This window comes from Melanerpes formicivorus, unplaced genomic scaffold (genome assembly GCF_026170545.1).
Source record: "Melanerpes formicivorus ecotype bairdi unplaced genomic scaffold, bMelFor1.0.p_v2 SCAF_1, whole genome shotgun sequence".
NCBI classification, from domain to species: domain Eukaryota; kingdom Metazoa; phylum Chordata; class Aves; order Piciformes; family Picidae; genus Melanerpes; species Melanerpes formicivorus.
This window is the reverse complement of record NW_027142353.1, coordinates 23,509,720-23,521,744: the sequence shown is the minus strand read 5'-3', so window position 1 is coordinate 23,521,744 and position 12,025 is coordinate 23,509,720. Positions and strand designations below refer to the sequence as shown.

Sequence of the window (12,025 nt, the reverse complement as noted above, 5' to 3'; positions counted from 1 at the left end):
TCACAAGGAAGCAAAGCATTGCCTGAAATGTGCAAATGTTTTGAGGTATTTGGGATTCCTGGTGAAAATCTGTGAAGATCAGCTACCAGTGTATTTTGTGGCCAAATATAAGAGCGAATGGGCACCTTTGCGTGAAGCACTGTGTCAGCTGAAGTCAGTGATGAAAGTCCCATTGAAAGAACCTCGGGTCAAATCAAAACCTGATTTCCTAAGAGTGACATTGCCTGTAAATGGTGGCAGATTGAGGTCTGTAACTGGCCAGCACTTTGGACACATTCTGCTTACTTTAGTCACACAAAATGACGTATTGATGCAAGTTTCCAGGATCTAAACAGGCAGCCCTTTCACAGGCAAAAGCACTAATGAAGTCACTGGCAAGCAGCCTTGCTGGCCTAAGGCCTGCAGGCTACTTCTCTAGTCAATACACTGGACCTAATCTTATACCCCTTGAGCATCAAACTCCATGAGTATTTTTTGCAAGTATTTGTTCTCTTTCTGCAAAAGTGCAAGATTTGTGTGCTGCAGAGAGCAGTGTCAGTGAGCAGCTGCTTCTCCTTCAGCATGAATTGTTCAGTACATAGACTTCATTTGCTACTGGTTGGGAAAAACCAAACTGCAAAACTCAGGCGTGAAACAGTGAGGACCTAGACTGCCAAATACAAATGCCCTTTTTAATTTGCAAGTGTATGTTTGAAAACAAAGAAAGGGATTAAAGCAGAATTTTTTTTCTTTAAAGGCTTCATGGGGTATTATGAAATTATATATTTTTACCTAGTAATAGTTCTGTTTCTCATTTAGTAGAACACATTAACTCTTGTAATTCAACTGCAATCAATGGAGCTGTTTTAACAATGAGTTAGAGTTATCTTGCAGAGTGGATTTCATTAGCTCTTTATAAGCATCATCCTTCTGTTTTCTGATCAATCTGCTGAATTTATTTTTTCCCATTTCTGAGAGTGTTAGAAATGTAGATTGGAATGGAAGCTTCATATATCACCTTGGTTTCAAAGTGTCAGCAAACACTTTATTAACATAATAAAAAACATAAGGATGTTTCAGAGGATAATTTCTTTTATGTGAGAAACCCATGTTTTCTGTTTACAATCTTTTTTTTCCCCACAAACAAACATAATGATATGCCAGATAATAAGATGAAAAGCAGCTTTTAGGGCCAAAAAAATACCATCTCTTTCTCCACATTCCTCAGAAAATGATAGAATTAATAAAATCCTTCTCAAGTAAAATGCTCTTTCTTCTGAGTTTGATACAGCTTCTGTGATGCACCTGCCAGCCGGTCTTCAGAGGGAGCTGGAAAAGCAGCCTCTTCTGTAGTGGCTGAATTAGGCCTGAGCTGCTGAACTGGGTGGCAACAATTTGTCCTGAATGGAAAAGAGAAAGGAAGGGACACAATCCAGATTACTAATTAATTATAGGTCCCTGTAACCACATCCCTTTTGTCTAGGAGGATGGGTGCTTGCAGGGGGGAAACAAACAAACAAACAAACAAAACCACAAAAAAACAACCCTGAAAGGCTTTGCATCTGGTTGTTCTAGATCTGATCTAAGCCCACAAACTCACTCAAATTTGCATCCAGAGCTAGAAGGATAAGCATCATGAGTGCCATTTATACTTTTGAGGCTAAGGTATAATGTGAAAAATCCTCAGGCGTGGGTGTCTCTCCCTGAAGTTCTCTGAGAAACTTAGCCTTAAAAGCAGCATGATGCACCTTTTGAAAGGTAAAATATCCTAGATTAAAGGTAACAGTAATCATGATTTCATGAGAGATAAATTTGGAGTCTGAAGCACATCTGAAAATGTGGCACTTGTGTATTTAACTGTCTCTTTTGGAACTGACTTCCTTTGACAACCTGCGTCCATATCATCATCATGCTTGATATGCTATAAATAAATCCATGGTGTTTGATACTGGTCAACTAATACCAAATCCTTATCATGAAAAGCTCACAGTACCTCATTCAGTGTGCTCAAGGAGTTATCTTTTTATCTCCTTTTTCAAGATTAAATTAATCCATTGTAAGCCTCATAACAAGGAGGAACTCAAAGGGTGAAGGTATAAGCAGTGCAGTTTTTGAATGATAGTGTCTATGTCTCATGACTTGTCATTAAGGCCTGAGGTATGAAAAGATGTTCTCTGTTTTTATGCAGCACTGCTGTGGAGATAGGGTATGAGTTTCCTTGCTAAGAGAGTTCTGAATGGTTTGATTAAAATGTATTATTATGTTAGGGTTTTTTCTTTTTCAAAATAAAATCAACTACCCTACTGAAGACAGGACATTCATGCACCAGATCTGTGTCAGAGTCTCACTGGCAGTAATAGTTTTTGCACAAATATTGGATCGTAGAGTCAGAATTCAAATGAGCAAGAAGAAACAAGATAAAGAGAAAGTATCTAAATAAATGCAGAAGCATAGAGAGTAGGAAGTGGAACTGAGAGAAGAATAAATTAAAAACAATGAAAAGGTCAAGCACTCATTCAGGATTCAGAAATACAAATGCTGTCATTCAAGCAGTGCATGCATGAGGTGAAAAAATGTAATTCTTCCTTTTCAACAGCAAATATGAGACACAAATAACAAAGGTATACAGGTGCAGCAGGACAGACCAGAACACCATTTTCTTGACTAGCTTCAGGAGAACACACTGTATTCAGAAAATTATGCATTTCACAAAAACAGGGTTGGGAATAGTTGAGGCAGAAACATGGCCTTCCTCCATCCCTCCTTTCACATGTTAGCTCATTTAGAAATAGTTAGATGGGACAATCCCTGCTTGCTATGTAAGTGAGCCGGGGCAATGGTGATCACGATTCTCCAAGCTCCAGAGTTTGCAGAACAGCTGCAGTGACAGGAGTAGAGTGATTCCTGCATATGGACGGCTCATACATAGCTCATGTGCAGACCTGTACACCAAGATTTTGTGTGTGCAGAAGGCAAGTGTGTCTCTATGTGGGTGAAGGGTCTGTGGGGAAAACAGAAGAAAGATGTCACCTTATGGGCTGTTTATTCTAGTACTACTTGAACTACTTTTAACAATCATCAGACCAGGCTATCTTGAGAAGGATTTTTAAAAGCCCATATTATACATTGCTGCTGTTGAAACTACTACATGTGGCCCTTCAGGGATTCCTTTCTACAGTGATGTGTCCCATTGCCACTTTTTATTGCAGGAAATGTATATCCTTTTACCGAGATTGGGCTTTTTGGTTTACTTGTTTGTTTGTTTTTAAAAAAAAACACAACTGTCCCAAACATTCTGCAGTGCTATTTACATTCCTGTTCTTTTCTATATGTGTAATGGGTTGGGGCAAGCCCATTACATTTTGGCGCCCCACATTGGGCACCAAGAAAAAAATGTCGAGGGTTGGAAGGGAAAGGCCTTGCAGTTTATCAGTTTCAAGGTCAAGCCTTGGCCGAAAGCCCAGAACGCTGTGAGCTGCAAAGGGGGAAAAGTAAGACTGACCAGAAAAGTGCAGGAATGCCCAGGATACTCTGCTGCACTCCCAGTTCAGAAGGTGCTTCCTCCCAATCTACCAATGAAATTAGTTTAGATCCGTCTTTTCGTTTACAAACATCCGACCACCATATTCCCTTTCTTAAGGGGACATCCTCAAACGGTCACAATATGTTTCCTGCTGTGCACATATTCCTCTGCTCCCTAGTGTTCCTTTCCTTGGTACAAAGTTCTTTGGCATGTGGTCCACTCCTCTGGACCTCCTGCCTCATCACCTTCTTCCAGTGGCAGTTGCAGACCCTGCTGTTTATCTACTGCTTGTATAGTGCTTTATCCATGCTCTGGAAAAAAACAGTTCAGTGATGCAATGTCAAAAAATTCTTCATGAAGAAGCAAGGGATGGATCTGATGGTTCCATGCACCTGTAAGTCACATGTGAAGTTCTCTTAGCTTTTGCTGCCACTGGTCGTGGTAGGTGACAGAACTGCAGAGACTAGTTTATCCAGGCTTGACAAGGCAGTGAACAGAGTACACCAGCTCTGATAAATAATTGTGATTACACAGTGGCAGAATTTGCGTCTAAATATAATTCTCAATTTCTCCTGCATTTCTCTGGCAACATGCAAAGATTAAAAAAAAAAAATTATTTTTTAAATTTTTTTTTTTATTTTTTTAATGCAACTCTAAAGGAAAGGAAACAACTTGACAAATAAAGCCCCACACAAGGTACATTACAACTAAAAGTTAATGTCAGGACTTCCTTTGGGTGAATATTTTTCTTTGCTTAAAGCAAAGGTTGTATTTAAGCATCACTTAATAACCAAATAGCAAACATGAGCACTGGACTGAGGTGTCATCCATTTCTTGCCCTCTTTGGACTGTTTCTGCCTATTTCATGCTCTTCAAATGTCAATGCAAAGCCCATATGCCATAGTGTCAGGGGAAAATTCCCAACACGGCATCTGGCTGCGTGGCAGATCCCGAGGCAGTTGGTGTCTCAGCTTTGGAGCTGCCTCTGCTTTTGTCATGTGCTGGGAGCTGGTGATGGGATTGCCCTGTCACCCCACAAACTGCTTTGGCTTCCAAGGAATCACTAAGTTTGTGTTTGTCAATAAGCTCCCACTTAAATCCCTCAGGAGATCTCTATACAGGACTCCTTTATGGCCAAATAATGAGACATTCCTGATGCCCAAGTGTGTGTTTTTGGGAGAAACACGTGGGTTTAGTTTAAAGTGGACCATGGCCTGGTGCGTACAGGTCACTGTGTACTGGGATTTCTTTCTCAGAAAACTCTTGAATGCTCTTTGAAAAGGTCTCTTTTTTATTTATTTTTTTTCTGCTTACTCATGAGTGTACAAACCACTTCTTGATGAATAGGATCCATAATGCCCGGAGATATTTGAGATCAAGCATATGGTCCATTGAATATGCATGTAAGCAGGCAGGAGGGAATTGGTGCACGGCATCAGGGGAAGCGTGTCTGAAAGTTAAGCAGCGAGGAGTTCGAAGGCAGCCTTTCTGCATGTTTTGGGAAAATGTGACTTTTTCCTCTAGTATACTAACTACTAGAAAGCAATTTACAGTCAAAAGCCTAGCTGAGGGGTTTAAGCACTCAAACATTTGGCTGTGACTTGTGTTAGATAGAATAATACCATTTTGCTTTTGGGTTTTGTTTTTGGGTTTGGGGGGGTTTGTGTGCGTCTTGTTGCTGTTTTTAAACAAAATACTTGTTTTTACAACCAAAACATAAGACAAGAAAATCTCAAGTTACTCACAAGTGCATAAGAAATTTCTTCAACTGACAAATGATCAATTCTTCACTAGGAGAGGGGCTCAGATGACTCTCGTTCACATTTAAATGAAAAGAGTGCTTGGAGAATATGCATTCTGGTTAAGTTTTCCTTACCAGTGGAGAGAGAGAAAAGGGGACAGGGCTGAATAGGAGCGATTGGGCATGAAGTAGTAACTATGAGGTTTTGGAGGCAGGAGAACAAGAGAGGGAAGGAAGAAAAAAGAGAAGAGAACCCAATAGAAAGGCATGGGGGAGGAGGGAGGAGGGAAAGGATATGTAGGAGGGAAAGGTTATTTAAGAGATGACAGGGAAAACCAGGATATGTGTGTGTGTTTGAGAAGATGAGAGACAGTCTTGAAATACGGAAATTGAGCTGGGAACTATGAAGATTTAACTGGGAATTATCTTGGGGAAATTGTTGCATGTCTAAGATCTGAATTGGGTGGGTTTTGGCTTGGGATTTTTTATATCATTGCCACAGCATATGTTTTTGTGTGACAAAATGTAAATTAACCTCTTAACTGCAAATGCATTACGGTTTATTTACTTCATAGGATGAAATAATATATTGTACTGCATTTATTTCTTACAATTGCTGAAATTCCTAAAGACCTGAACAATTAGAGGACCTTTAAAAGAGCCTCCTCACCCATACACATGTTGTGACAATGTGGGAATTGCAGTTAAGTGTACTGTCATCAATATTCCTTCCACAGGAAATATTCACTTTCTAATCATATTAGTAAGAGTAAGTGTGGGAGAGAAGAAAGACACTTCATTACAGCACATACTAGCTCTGAATAAATAGCACAAAACTGACCTCTTGCTCATAAGAATCGAGTCCTGCAGTTTTACTATTTTGTGAAGGACAGTCTATGAAAAAGGCCTGCGAGGGAATGCATCCTGATACAACCTCTGGTTCAAAATCAACACCCAGAGGAAAGTCTCCAGAAACCTTGCTGAGTGCCTGGGGCAGGACTGACCCTTATGAAGGCTCTCACTCAGCATTCACCTATCTCTTAAGACAGATTTAAAGTCTGAAATACTAGCATCACATACTGTCATTTTTGTCTAGTCAAGCAGGCACTTTCAATAGTGTCTTTGCAAAAACAATTCTTCCCAGCTATGGGTCTGTCCTGTGTACATACCGAAGATCACAGAAGATGCCAGCTTGAAGTCTGACCAGTCAATATATTATAATCAGTCTCCTCCCTGTACAAATGTATCCTGGGAACTGCTTTTATATGAGTTTGATTTATATATTCTTCTGAGGAAAGTAATTTGTCTGTCTAAATAGTTCCTACAGTAACTTCAACACCCTCATGTAAGCATTTTGTAAGGTAAGTAAGTTGGTTGTTTTAAAAATACGTAAAAAGAAAGCATAATTGTGATCTCTTCTAAGGCATCTTAGTACCAGGCTGGAGAACAAGCCTTCTGGCTGAGCTGCTCACTAGCAGTGATTTCTTCCTAGGAAATTCCATGGTGTAACAAAAACAAATACATTAAATCCTTGGCCCATCTGAATGTGCTGGAAGGGAAATAAGACTTTAGTTGATTTTTTTTTTCTCCCTAGATTTCTTAAACTACTTTAAATGTTATGCCTGTGGTAGTAGGGAACCTGGAAAGGAGGTCCCTCTTGTACAAGCCGTATAGCTGAATAAAATGGAATGATCAGCCACTTTCCAAAAGAGTGCAGCAGTCCCTCTAGAGACTAGGAGCAATGGCTCCATGCCTAAAATTTAAAGGTTATTATCTCTTAACTACTTACTAGAAACATTTATATCAAGGGGAAAATGCACAGATGCAGGGTATTTGTTCTCAGAAAATTCAGAACAAAGAAGTGCCTTGGATATATTTGTGTTCAAATCCACTTACTGCAGTCCTATGCCCAAGCAAATTAAGTCCAAGTGAAATATAATTGTTAAAATCTGGTTATATTCAGGATGTTTTCTGGGTTCTTAATCACTGTGGATCCTGTTTCACAAAGCGCTGAAACACTTGCTTGGGTCCAACAGGCTTCCACATAATTCAAACACAAGCGGTAATGTAGGCCTGACCTCAAGAGGTTGCTGAATAAGCATAGGAGTGCACACATGCTTAAAAGTCAAGCACATGCTTGAGTGATGCACTGAGTCATGGCCTCATTCTAAGACCTGACTTTCTGTCACTGAAGAAGCTGCTGCTAAAGCTGCGGTTTCCTCCAGGCACAGCAGTCCAAGAATGAGGTGTCAGGGAGACCATTGTGAGGAGGCTTGTGCTGAAAGTAGTCGTTCTGTGTAAATACATTTCTGGAGTGGTAGGAATGATAGCATCCGTGATCACTAAATTAATACAACACACACACACAAAAAAAGGTAATTTTTCTTAAGAGGTAGAGGAAAATGTCTGCTCCATTGAACCCAGCTGCTGAAAGCAGCAATGTGCAACTTGCATCCTTTGCAGATAAAAAGACAGAATTTTCTGCACAGTATCTGGAACCCAGTGAATAACTGCCTTAATTAAACTAAAGAAGATTAAGAATAGTAGGTGTATCTATATAAAACATGTCCCAGATTCTAATAACACCCTTTGTATTGCATGCATGCAACTGATTCCTGTTTGCTTGCTTTTCTCTTTATGAAGCATTTCTTACTGCAAGTGCTTTTACCTTTATTTCCCCCGTTTTACAATAGTCACCATGGGGCTGTTATACACAGTGCAGCATTTTATCTTGCTGCTGTAGGTCCTGCCAGACATCACCAGGAACGAGTGTGACAAGGAGAATTATGCAGGACTGCACACAGACATCTCAGAGGTGCTAAACTGAGGATGGTGAAGCCAGGATGGCTTTATGGCTCTAGGACACTTTGAAAGAAAACTAAATGCTTGCTGAGTTTTTTGATTTATGGTAAAAAAGTTTTACATGTACAGTGTTTGGCATGGCAATTACATATTAAAAACAGAAGAGCTACAAAGCAAACAACTCCTGGCAACATGATAGTGTTTGTAGATTGACATGTATTGCTTCAGATTACCCCTGGTTAGGTCTTTACGTTCTTCCTGAAAATTTCATCAAAGCTAAATGATTACAGAAGTTGTTCTGCTTTGTACACAGTATTTTATTTTGTATAGAGAGATCACTCATACACAAGGGACCAGCTATTTTTCTACTCAGGATTCTATGGAATAATCATGTGTTAGATATTGGGCAAATAAACAGGACTGACTGGAATCCTGTAAAGTTGCTGGTGGTGGCCAGCAGCTGCTCTGTGGCAATGGCTGTAGCCAAGAGACAAGGAAGGCACAAAAAGGCTCAAACTGCAGTCACATTTCTGATTTTTTTCCCCTCTTTACTTTTTCTTCCCCATGCCCTTACTTCTCTCTGTGTCTGCCATGAAGAGGAGGATGGTTCAGTGGCGCTGATATTCACATAATACAGTGGTAATAACTACTCAAATTCCTTCCCTTGCTGAATCCTGCTGCCCACTTTACTAGTAAAGTGAGGCAGTCTTTGTTCCTTTGCAAATGGGGTATCAATAAACAGAGTAACCAGGACAGGATTTTTCCAGCAAAGAAGAATATTCACTTCTTATGTGCAGCACAAGTTAAAAAAAAAAAAAATAAAAAAAATCAGCACAGCCTGGACTTCTGTCGTGTGAGATTCTTTATGTCAGTAAGTGTTTGTAGAACCCAGGCTGATATCTCTCAGCACTGGTGCTGTATTTCCATTCATTTTTTACTAGGGTCTTCCTGTGAATCCCCTGTGGGAGCAGTTCAGTGGTACTTAAAGGGATGGCATTTCTGTAATTATCTAATTATTGCTCCAAGGCTCTTTCTTGTGCTTGTTAAAACTTCATTCCAGTGAGAGTGTAACCCCATGCTATTGAATTTGGATAAAATGTGATTGAGAATCAACATTAATTCCCCAGTTACCTTTGGGTTACTTTTATCTTTTCTGGATTGAAGACATGGAGTTCAAATCTGGTCATTCTGAATAGAGTGAAAGATTCCAAAGAGAGTGCAGTGTGGTACTGGGAATGTGATTCTCCATTAGATTCCTAATTCTGTCTTAAAAGTTTAATGAGACATCTATTTCTCTAATGAATTTATAATAATTTGGGGTGATCACCCAATTACTTGAATTTCTGTTAATTGCTATCAATTTTGCTGTGAATTTTGCAATGAGGAATCAACAGTGAATTGGATCTTATTTAAATTACTTACATCTTACTTGATGTTAGTTTATGCTTTTTCTGTAATCCCTTCATGAGTTTCCCCCCCAGCTCCAATGAAAGATGAAACCTATCTCAGGTTACTTTCTTCTGCTTCCTCTTTTCACTATCAGCCATGAATATTACATCTTCATTTGAATTTTCAGCTGCTGAATCATGATCAGTTAAAGATCCAATAGCGCTGCATTACTGGATATAACTCAAGGGGTTATGCTGTTTTTACTGTTTGGCACACACTCAGGAATAGGAACTTAGCTTAGCAGTTGGAGCATATGGCAGGGGGAGATAGGCCAGCATCTTGGATGAAGATGCATATATTTTGTACTCTCATGGTATGATGCATTCTTGTGCTTTGCAGATGGCACCTCAGAATTGTTGCTCTGAAAACTAATTTTGCCAAGCCACGCAGGTCTGCTGACACAAGCATGAGGATCATCTGTTTCTGCACAGACACGACTGCATGCAGCAGATATCCTAGGCAGGATTTTTTCTGAGAAGCACACCTGCATCTCAGTTGCTGTGGGGAGCAGAAAAAAAGCTTGGAAGCCTATAACTGGTCTTTGTATCTGGAAAAAACAATTCAGCCAGGCATAATTGCTATCTACATGTAATACTTGGTTATTGCCTCTCCTAGAAGTTTATTATGGCATAGTTGTCAGGGCAAGCATAGAGGGAATACATTGATTTTATGACAGCTGGAAAGAGGGGTTCATTTGAATTGACAGAGGCCTAACATTGCCTTTGATTTCCCAGCAGCCTCCCAGGCCACAAACCTTTAGTCCTCAGAGAAAGATCTTTTGTATCATATAGAGCTCACAGCTCTAATAATGCCATGTTCCAAAACTTACTTTTTCTCTGTTGCTGCCTCCACCTTCTCTAAAAGAGTTATCTGGTTACATGTGAAAGAGGACCAGGGGCTTGCTAGGGAGGTTTTAGGCAATAGATTCCATGCAACTAACAGAATTGCAGATTAAAGCACAAGTATTTTCCATTCTCTGGCAGAATTTGTATTACTTAAAATCTCTTTGGGAACACTTTTTAAAGGCATTAGCCTGAGATAGAGTTTTTCTCAGAACTATATTGCTGCCTTTACAATCTTATGTTTTGTACTGTGTCCCTAAGCTGAGATAGGTAGATGTGTTTTTAAAGATCAATCTCCTGTGTATGAGGTGGACTTCACACTAGCTACTATTGTCTAGCTGCAACAGGAGAGCAGGTAGAAGCAGAAATCTGAATTAAAAATTGTTAATCTGAGAGTAACAAAAAATTACTGACAGCTTATTGTACACTGAGGGGCTTCCCCCACCCCCACTCCTTTCTTTTTTTATTTTTTTGTCTGGAAAATAAACCCAAAAGAACTGTTATTTACACGACACCTGTATGTCGGGTTTAGAAAAGAATAGTTTGCTGGCACTACCAATAATATACTTGTACCTGCTATCAGCAGGCAGGAAAGCTCAAATACCTGCAGCGTAAGGGCTCTAGGGAGGAGCCTCTTTCCATCAGACAACTTCTGAGGGGAGGAGAAGACATGTTTGACAGCATACAAGTAGATGAGAGCACTTGCTGCCTGCAAATAAAATACTAAAACATCAGAGAGGTGCCATAACCCCCATCCTGCATTTAGATGTTGTGTGATTTAGCAGGTGGTTTCAGAAGGGGCTTCATTACCTGCAGCAGAAGGAATGAATGTGCTACATTCATAGCATAGATTTAAGGCAGATTTGAAGACACAGAATAGAAAAATATCTGCCCTCTGAAATTGTGGTGCCTTGTGTCCCTTAATTTTCCCATTTTTACACTCCAGCTGACTACATGTAATGCTTGATTTAGGTTTTTTGAATACTATCTCATCCAAAATCTTTGGTGATTCAAATTGTTACTGATCAATCCTAGTTCTTTGTACAGTCACTGTAGAGAAGTAGTTTCCATGCCTAAGTGTAGGTCTGACTAGGACCCATCATTGTATTTTCTATCTCCACAAACAGGAACAGCAAATCATTCCGAAGCACTGAGAACATCGTTCCTGTGACCCTGAGTCTCATCTGCAATAGTTTCCCTGAGAAGGCAGGAACAGGATCACAGAATTTTTAATTTTTCCTGTGGATTTTGTTTGCTTCCAAGACTGAACTGAGTTTTCTTTTCCATTCTGACACAGTTGAGGAGCAGAACATGAGGAGCTCTTGAGCCTGTGTCCAAAAGTACATGTGCAGGAGCACTGATGGAGTATTTACTCATATCTATCTTCACAAGTGTACAGGAAAATGAAATATCAGTTCTGAAAGAGGTCTTTGATAGAAACATTTTCAATGAGCTTACTTAAGAGAAGTAACTTAGTTACTCCTTACCTTGAAGACAAATTTATTTGCATTCAGGCACATTATTGTAGCACGTTTCTGAAAAAAGTGATGTGAGAAGAATTTGAAGTCTTTGGAGCAATGCATGCTCAGAACTAGAAGGCAGGTTCTCTGCCCAAGTCTTTAAAATCAAGGATAATTTTTCTGCAAGTTACACATCTGAAAAAGAACAGCAAAGAAAATGATAAAGGCT

At 39.7% G+C, this 12,025-nt stretch overlaps 1 long non-coding RNA gene across 2 annotated transcripts in view; it reads right to left on the bottom strand.

Moving 5' to 3' along the window:
- Positions 1 to 1,093: 1,093 nt before the first annotated feature.
- The window catches only part of LOC137440455 (uncharacterized), a 167,571-nt gene continuing 156,639 nt past the window's right edge, over positions 1,094 to 12,025 (bottom strand). For both annotated transcript variants that reach the window (XR_010987173.1, XR_010987156.1), the window contains exons 3-4: positions 11,824 to 11,991; positions 1,094 to 1,379 (exon numbers count right to left, since the gene is read on the bottom strand). This is a non-coding gene — a long non-coding RNA (uncharacterized lncRNA). The remainder of the gene's footprint in view (positions 1,380 to 11,823; positions 11,992 to 12,025) is intronic.